We start from the raw sequence: 7,916 nt of genomic DNA, 5'->3' as shown, positions 1-7,916 counted from the left end.
TCCTCACCTGTGTGTCCCCCTCCCTTTCTCTGATTGTTATCTCTTTTTTCCCCCCGTTTCATTTTAATAACATCCTCTATCATCTCATTATATCTTGCAACATTATGTAACACAGTTTGTTAACGTCACTCTTAGATTTTTGAAGTGCATTCCACACATTATCTCCTTCCAGACTGTGGGGCTTTGACAGCCGTCAGGATATATGACTGGCTGACACACTGGGGTAGACGGAGCGGGCCGCTGGATTAAATATTACCAGAGCTGTGAGGACTTCCATTAAGCACGGCACCTGACTCGCTTACATTGTATTACCTCATGACCTTCGGCTGGGTTTAATTGAATCTCTGTTTAGTCAGTAAGTAGCTGAATTGAAGCTGTCATCATTTCTCACCTATGTCCTTGAGTTGTGGGCCACTCACCTTTTGCATCAGTGGGAGCGAACACTGGCTGCCAAGCACACATTTGTTGCCTCCCCATCACATGAGAAAGGCAGATGTTTGGCTTCTGTGGGTCAGTCAAAGCCAAACATCAGACATGGGCTGGTGGAAGTCAGTGTGGAAGTAAAAATAAGGTTTCTTTGGTGTAAATGTTCCAGTTTAGAGGTAAATGGATGAACTCGGCACATATGATGTAATTGTCCTTCAGGTGCCTTGTGACAGATGATGTCTGGGAATTTCCATTTGCAAAAATTCTCAAGTGAATCTCAAGGCTTAAGGAACTCCTGCAAAAACAGTTACCACTTCCCAATTTCTAATTTTGAACACAAAACGGGAATTAACAGAACAAACAGACTGCAAAGAATGCAATTTAATTGTTGTACTAATTAAATAACTTTTTTTTTGACAACCACACAGTTGGGGACACGTTTGAAAGTTTGAGAAACTTATTTCACAACATTTTCTGCATTTTATGGAACTGATAAAAAGAGGAAATAATTCTCTGATAAAAAATACTCATCAGCAGATTTATCGTTTTGTTCTCATCCTTATGTTCGAGCATTGTTGTTAATGTCACGATGTTTGTTTTTACGAAACCTTCTGAAACTAGTGGTTGATACTGAGATTGTTGTATGGAACACAACTATAGGACATGTATGTACATTTTACTTTAATTGCTTCATTTTTGTTTTGAAGATTGCTTCAGGTTTTAAATCTAAAAGTGGATATTTAACTCCAATTGAGACTCAATTTTATATATATATATACTGTATATATACATTTATGTATATATGTATATATATGTGTGTGTATATATATATATGTATATATATATATGTATATATATATATATATATATGTATGTATGTATACATACTGTATATATTAAATTGCAGTTGCAATTTAAGTCAGGAAAATGTATGTATAACTATATATTCAGCCCTAATGGTTGAGCCCTTCTTTATTGCTGTAGGTTTTAACCCTTGTAACTGAGTTCCAAAGGGGAAGGGGCAAAGTGAAATTGGATTGGACCTCAGTGTGCTGTGAGATGGGGCCAAAGTGGCCTCTCCCATCACATGTCTGCGCTATCATCCTCTCCACAGTGGAAGAGCGCTGAAAAGCAAATTCCTGATGGGGTTTGCTCCTATCTTATCAGATCAGTGTTTAGAGAAGGGAAGCCACTTCAGAGAGCTGAGGTGTGCTTTGCTTGTCACTGCCTGGATCCTCTGTGGACTCAAACGGCACACGCGTCGCCACAGTTTGAGAAGTGACGCGCGGTGACTTGGATGTTTATGCAGCTGTTGACTGAGTTAATGATTCCTTTGATTGATTACATAATTGTGGTTGTGTATGGTTGTTTGGGGAACGGGGTTAATGATAATCGTGGGGAGGTATGGTAGTGCTCTCGGATGTTCCTGCAATTTATGAAGCTGCTCAACAGATTGGTTTCCTGATTCATTAATGGATGAAATGGCTGTTGACTGCAGTCTGTGATTTATCCTCTGCCTTTTTCAGCAGATCAGTCAGATCAGTATCTATCTATATCTATAGTTACAGGGAAATTAAAAGGAAATCTATTCTAAAGTTAAGTAAAATTGTCTTTTTTTTATTTATTTATTTTTTTTTACATTTAGTTGACAGACAGGATTCAAACAGAGATGCAGGTATAATACACGTCCTGTATCCAGGTACATTATCCTGATTGTGATGCAATCTTAATACATGTTTTATGATGCATCCCGGCTGAAGAAAATAAATGGTATTGATATTTTTGGTAATAACATAGACTGAGTGAATGGAGTGCATTTGCCACCTTCAGAAGGGATCAGCTTGATTATTTATATATTTGCTATATATACACCTTACAGTAACGCGTGTAATCCCTGATTCAGGTATGAATCCTCAATATATCCACCTTTAAGGGTTAGATTTGTTAACCCTTAGAACACAGAGCATTTAAGCTGCTATTTTCTATTACTATGTTTAAACATACAGTGTATATATATATATATATATATAACTACCACTATAATATTTGGCGTAAATAGGCAAGCTTTAAGATTTTCATTTGCCAAAGATTGATGTGGTCTTGGACCAACACGTTATAAATTTGATGATTTATTCTTTCAAAATTAAAATAGAAAAACATTCTCTTGAAATTAGGGAACTTTTTGGTCTTAAAACCGTGATGGATGTGTACAATAAAAGCTAACAATCTTGGTGTGACAGCTTAAAGGCATCACTTTTGTGATGAATCGACAACATGAATCTTTCAAAGCTCGTGTGTGAGATTCAGCTGATGAAGCAGGAACTCTTCTTCAGGTCACAGCTGCCCGTCCTCATTTCCTGTCCTGCAGGGTGGAAGAGCAGGTGATGATGGAATTGGAGGGGATGTCATCACGATGCTTCTACCGATCACATTCCCTCACATCATTACATGAAAAATGAATGGGTGTACTTTAAAAAAGGGTGAGACATTATTTGACCTCTATGTCTGATTCAGTGCATGTTTGTGTGTGAGACAATATGTGTCTGGTCTCCGTTAAACTTAAAAAAAGGAAGAACCCGCTGCATTGCTGCTTCCTCAATCTCTAGGTGTGGTCACAAGCCAAGGTCAGAGGTTCTCTGGTGTCCCCTCTGAGCGTGAGAAAGATCAGCCCCTCCCTCACCCCCTCACAGGCCTGGGATTAGCAGTGGCTTGGAGGAGGACACCGTGATGATATGCTGCAGCTTTCTCATCTCACAGCAGGGTGAACGATTTTAAGATGATGAATTCAGCAGTAAAACAGGACACGGTTTGACTCCTCGTGGTCTACGTGTTGTGGACTTTCTAATTGGACGTCCATTGTGAAGCCTTGAGATGTGCGATTTGACCCGTTTTTGAAACTGGAAATTCACAGACGTCACCTTTAACCAATACCTGCTGTCAATCACACTGGTGTCTCATCATATGTGTCTATGGTTCTGTATACGTGGCATCATAATGTACAATGAGGACATCATGTTCTATGGAAAAACACCTGAAACTAGCAATTGAGACTTGAGAAAATGTTTCCTGAATTTATAAATTAAATGTCACCCTTAGTGGCCACTAATGTGGTGTCAATTATTAATTCAGAACTGCTTTTTTGAGGCCTCCTGAATCCCAGTGTTGCTGACGCCATGTTGAAGTTTTGTAAGGGGAAGGTTAGTGGCGTCACATTGGTGTCCACTCATATGTGCCGAGTTGTGTTTTCTATTTTCTTTTAAATGGGAAAATAAGTCACAAAAGTGACATAACTTTCACTCCAAATAGGTTCATTCTACCTCACAAAGATATTCTCTGACAGGGCGACAGTGGCTCAGTGGTAGAGCGAGTCGTTTTTCAAACGTCAAAAGGTTATGGGTTCAATTGCCGGCTCCGCTAGTCTACATGCAGATGTGTCCTCGGGCAAGACACTTCACCCCACCTTTCTGTGAAAGATGGGGTGATAGAAAAATGTGCGGCACATAGATGTATGAACGTGTGAGTGAATGGGTGAATGTTATATTATTATATATTATATTAAAGTGTTATATAAATACAGACCATTTACTACAGTGTAAGTTTGTTTACCTTGACATTTTCCACTGCACTTTTCCTCAGAAGTGTCACGTGATGTTGCTGTGACCGCCGGTGTTATATCCAGGTGGGAGTGACGGCGCAACCCCCTGGTGGTGAGAAGGTCTATGGAGGCAGTCCAAATAAGAAAATGTGCCCACAGGGCAATAAACAGGGACGAGGGAGCTTAGCAACTATCCTACAACTATAACGATCCTTCCACCTCCCCTCTCCCCCCCCCACTCCACCATGGACATTTAGGGTGTCCACTAAGCGGCCAGACACCCCACCTTCACTCCACTTACAAGAAAAATGTGGTCAGAGTGACGTAACGTTCTTTAAAATCTGATACTAGACTGTGATCATTAACTCCACAGAAATCTGTCATCATAAATCTAGAAAGAAGCTCCTTTTCCCATAGACTTGAATTAAAACGGAGACATTTTTGCAAACCAGTGCCCCCTGGTGGCCGTTCACGATACAATCACAGAGACGTTCACTTTTTACTCACTGCTACTGCCATTCTACATCCCAACTTTTCAAAGACGACGTGCATTTTTTTCAGTTCACAGTTGATGGTCTCGCAGCCATGAAGCCTTTCTCTGTTGGTGTGCGTGGGTCTTGCGCCTGCCTCGCTGATTGGGCGGACGCCTCTGGATTCTGTTTTGTTTCAATCATCAAAACACTGAAGTATTTAGGTCAGACTTTAGCCTAGCAAAGGGAGAGACAAGGGGAGAGAAGAAGGAAAGAAAAAAAGTACACATTCCATTATTGTCTTCTGTTCAGAGAGTGTCTCAAAGCAACAACAAAAAACAAAAAAGCCACCAGATGCTACAGCGAAGCAGAGCGAGAGCAGCCTGGTGGTTGTTCTAACATCTCTGTTTGTTGTCGTGTGTAATGTGCTGTGACTGGGGGGGGTCTCTTCATATATGTTTGTGTTACTGACTCCTCTGTGTGGAGATATGAGCTTTGTCTTAATCTCCTTGTACTTGAGTATCAGGTCGCTGCTAAGCCATTGATTGGACCACATCTTTAATTGAAACCACTGGAGGACTGGCCACCGGGGGGAATGTGGTTCATGTTTGTGGCGTTGGTTTTCTTTTTTTTTCATGGTCTGTTAGAAGTTGGAAGTGAATCCTTTGGTGACCTGGATGAAACAGAGCGCTCGCTTATCCTTATCGAATCCCCATCTCATGTTGTCAAGCTGCGTCCCACTGGGAAACGCGCGCGCCTGCCAGTGAGAGAGATGACGTCTTACCCGACATTGTTTGTGGCTCCAGACGGTTTCCCAACCACACCGATCGGGCCAGCGACCCAACATGACAACTGAGCACAAGAGAAAGTATGATTGCCTCAGTCTCTCTCTCTATCTCACACACACACACACACACACACACTCAGTGCCCTCCACGCATGCACCCATATGAACATGTCATTACTTGTGCACAGGCTTCTTGCTCTTCTTGCTCTTGTAATCAAGTCCTGAGACTCCAATTATAGAGAAGAATAATTCATTTGCAGCTTTTCACCATATTCATGAGCTCAGCCGTACAGACTGAATTCTATACATTGTTGAACGCATGTTCCAAGATGAATTATAGATGTTTGAAATTGTTCACTGTTCCTAAATGTCATCATTAATCTGAACAAGAGCGCAACAGTGCCAGCTCATATCCACAGAGGCCGGTGAAATGTGTTTCTCCTCGATGCATAGTTTGTATAGACAAAGATAAAGGAGGCAGATCTATTCTATAGCGTGCATTATTCTTTTGTATATTTGTGAGTCTGAGAGAGTGAGAGAAGGAAGGAGAGAAAGTCCTTGTGTGCATTTGAGGCTGCCAGAAGCCAGTGTGTATCTAAAGGAGTTCAGAGCAGGGATGATCAGAGGCTGTGAGTCCAACACATTCATCAGTGCTCTCCACAGGGACAGAAGTTGAGGCGCGCTACAGAGACGAATAAAAATGCTTCGGACCGAAAAGAAATTAAATAATTTATTTCAGGACTGGAGTGGAAGGGATTTGGAGACAAGTGTGTGTGGAAGAGTTAGGGCAGAGGAATGGATTAAGGCTGGCTCCAGTCTCTGTTAGATGGAGGCTCACACTGTTGCCCTGCACTGTTCACTATTCCACACACCAACAGTGGAAGAAAATTCAATTGCCGTTTTCCTTCTTTTTCTGCCCCGTGCAGGAGGAGGAGGAGGAACAAAGGAAAGAGAGATAGATTCATGGTATGAAAGCAAAGTTAACTAAATGTAATGTAAACTGTATGTGGAGGAGATATTTGCGTTGTATTTTAATCTCTTAACACCTAAGCCGCAAAATCTCTGCCTGGACTTTTTTTTTTGCTTATTTTAACCATAAAAGGACCAGAGAATGTCTTGTAACTCAGAGCTTTTGCCCAGATTTTTTATTTATCCAGACTAAATTCCACTATCTGGCTGGTTATTAATGTTAAAATACTGTTTTAAATTTAATTTTATTTTGGTTTTTCAATTTTAAGAGAGAAAAACAAAAACGCTTTATTTAGAAAAACACTGCACATGAACGCCAGATTGTGCACGTTAAATTTGAAATTTGGAACAGTATAAAACACATTTACAATAGCATGTGCACAGCTGTTCTTCCACGCTCTCCTCTCTGGCGCCAAATGCGCTGATTCTCCGTCTTCCTCAAACAGTTGGAGTTTTTCTGAGAGCACAAAATGCAGCGTAACCACAGTAATGCAAACGTGTCGTCAATGTTACGCTCTGTGTTAAAGGGTTAAAGCTGCAGACCTGACTGTGGGAGTGTTTGTGTTTATTAGCAGAAAATGAACTCATTTTCGTCATTTCCTTCCTGTGTGCAGTGCGTAAAAGACTCGTAACATACGCTGTTCTCGCTACACTGAGAAGTACAGAGCGGCCTGTGTGGAGCTGATGTCATTCGTCAGCATTGTGTTGAATTGTTTCCAATGCGACCGCCATTTTCAAAGTTACACACTGCAGCTTTAAAAGCGTCGCGGTCCTCTGTCGCACATCCTTCAGCAGCTCCCCGTCCGTCTCTGTTTCATCTAACAAGCTCAACACTGTACCTCCGCTCTCCATGTCAAAGCCCCATATCTTTAATGTTAATGCTACACAGTGCAAGCGGGCTCAGAACGTCATCCCAGTGGCTTTAAGGCCAATCCATTTCAAACGAAATAAAATTTGATGCTGCACCATGTGGAAATCTCAGTGTATACCCTGTGGCTTAGTCTGTTTAACGACATCCACGCCAGATGGAGGAACCTGCCAGTCACATAGAGGGAAAACAAAACAAACAAACTAAAAAAAATAGAAATTCAAATTAAGAAATGTCTTTTTTTCTTCTGCCGCGGAATTGGGATATGGCTGCATTTTCGACATGTTCAGTCCTCACACAGTGCAGCAATTAAACTTGGATGTGACATTCAGAAGTCCAATTTGGTTTGTGTGAATATGTCCAGTTAAATTTCAGGTAAAGCGCAGTGCCAACCTGGCAACACATCTCTGAATGAGACACTATCCCACCGGTGATTCATCTGGGTCTTCTCAAACACTTGAGTCATATTAATATATCTACAGTATATTAATTGTTTTATGTGGAATTAGGAAGTCAGTTGTTCAATTCACTATTCCTCACAGACCTTAAAATACAATGAATTACGTTAAAAATCACATTCTTGTCATACAAAAGAAAAAGAAGCGCTGTCTCTGTTATTAGCATGCACCTTTATCTGCTAATGTCTGTTGGGCGTCAGAGTCTTGAGTAGCAGTTGTAAAGTTTATTGTGTTAAAGCTGCTGAAGCTGCTGGCCGTCCATCTTTGTTTATACTCTGCCTGTTTTCAAGCTTTCATGCTAAGGAGTTACAAATCACACAGGTGGGAAATCCTTATTGCAATA

The 7,916-nt window shown here is 41.0% G+C and overlaps 1 protein-coding gene across 1 annotated transcript in view; it reads left to right on the top strand.

Moving 5' to 3' along the window:
• LOC122775037 (glutamate receptor ionotropic, NMDA 2D) overlaps positions 1–7,916 on the top strand; it is a 110,280-nt gene that overhangs the window by 38,906 nt on the left and 63,458 nt on the right. The gene's annotated exons all lie outside the window — the stretch shown is intronic.

The sequence above is a fragment of the Solea senegalensis genome, linkage group LG9, assembly GCF_019176455.1.
Source record: "Solea senegalensis isolate Sse05_10M linkage group LG9, IFAPA_SoseM_1, whole genome shotgun sequence".
NCBI classification, from domain to species: domain Eukaryota; kingdom Metazoa; phylum Chordata; class Actinopteri; order Pleuronectiformes; family Soleidae; genus Solea; species Solea senegalensis.
This window is presented reverse-complemented; position numbering and strand designations above follow the sequence as displayed.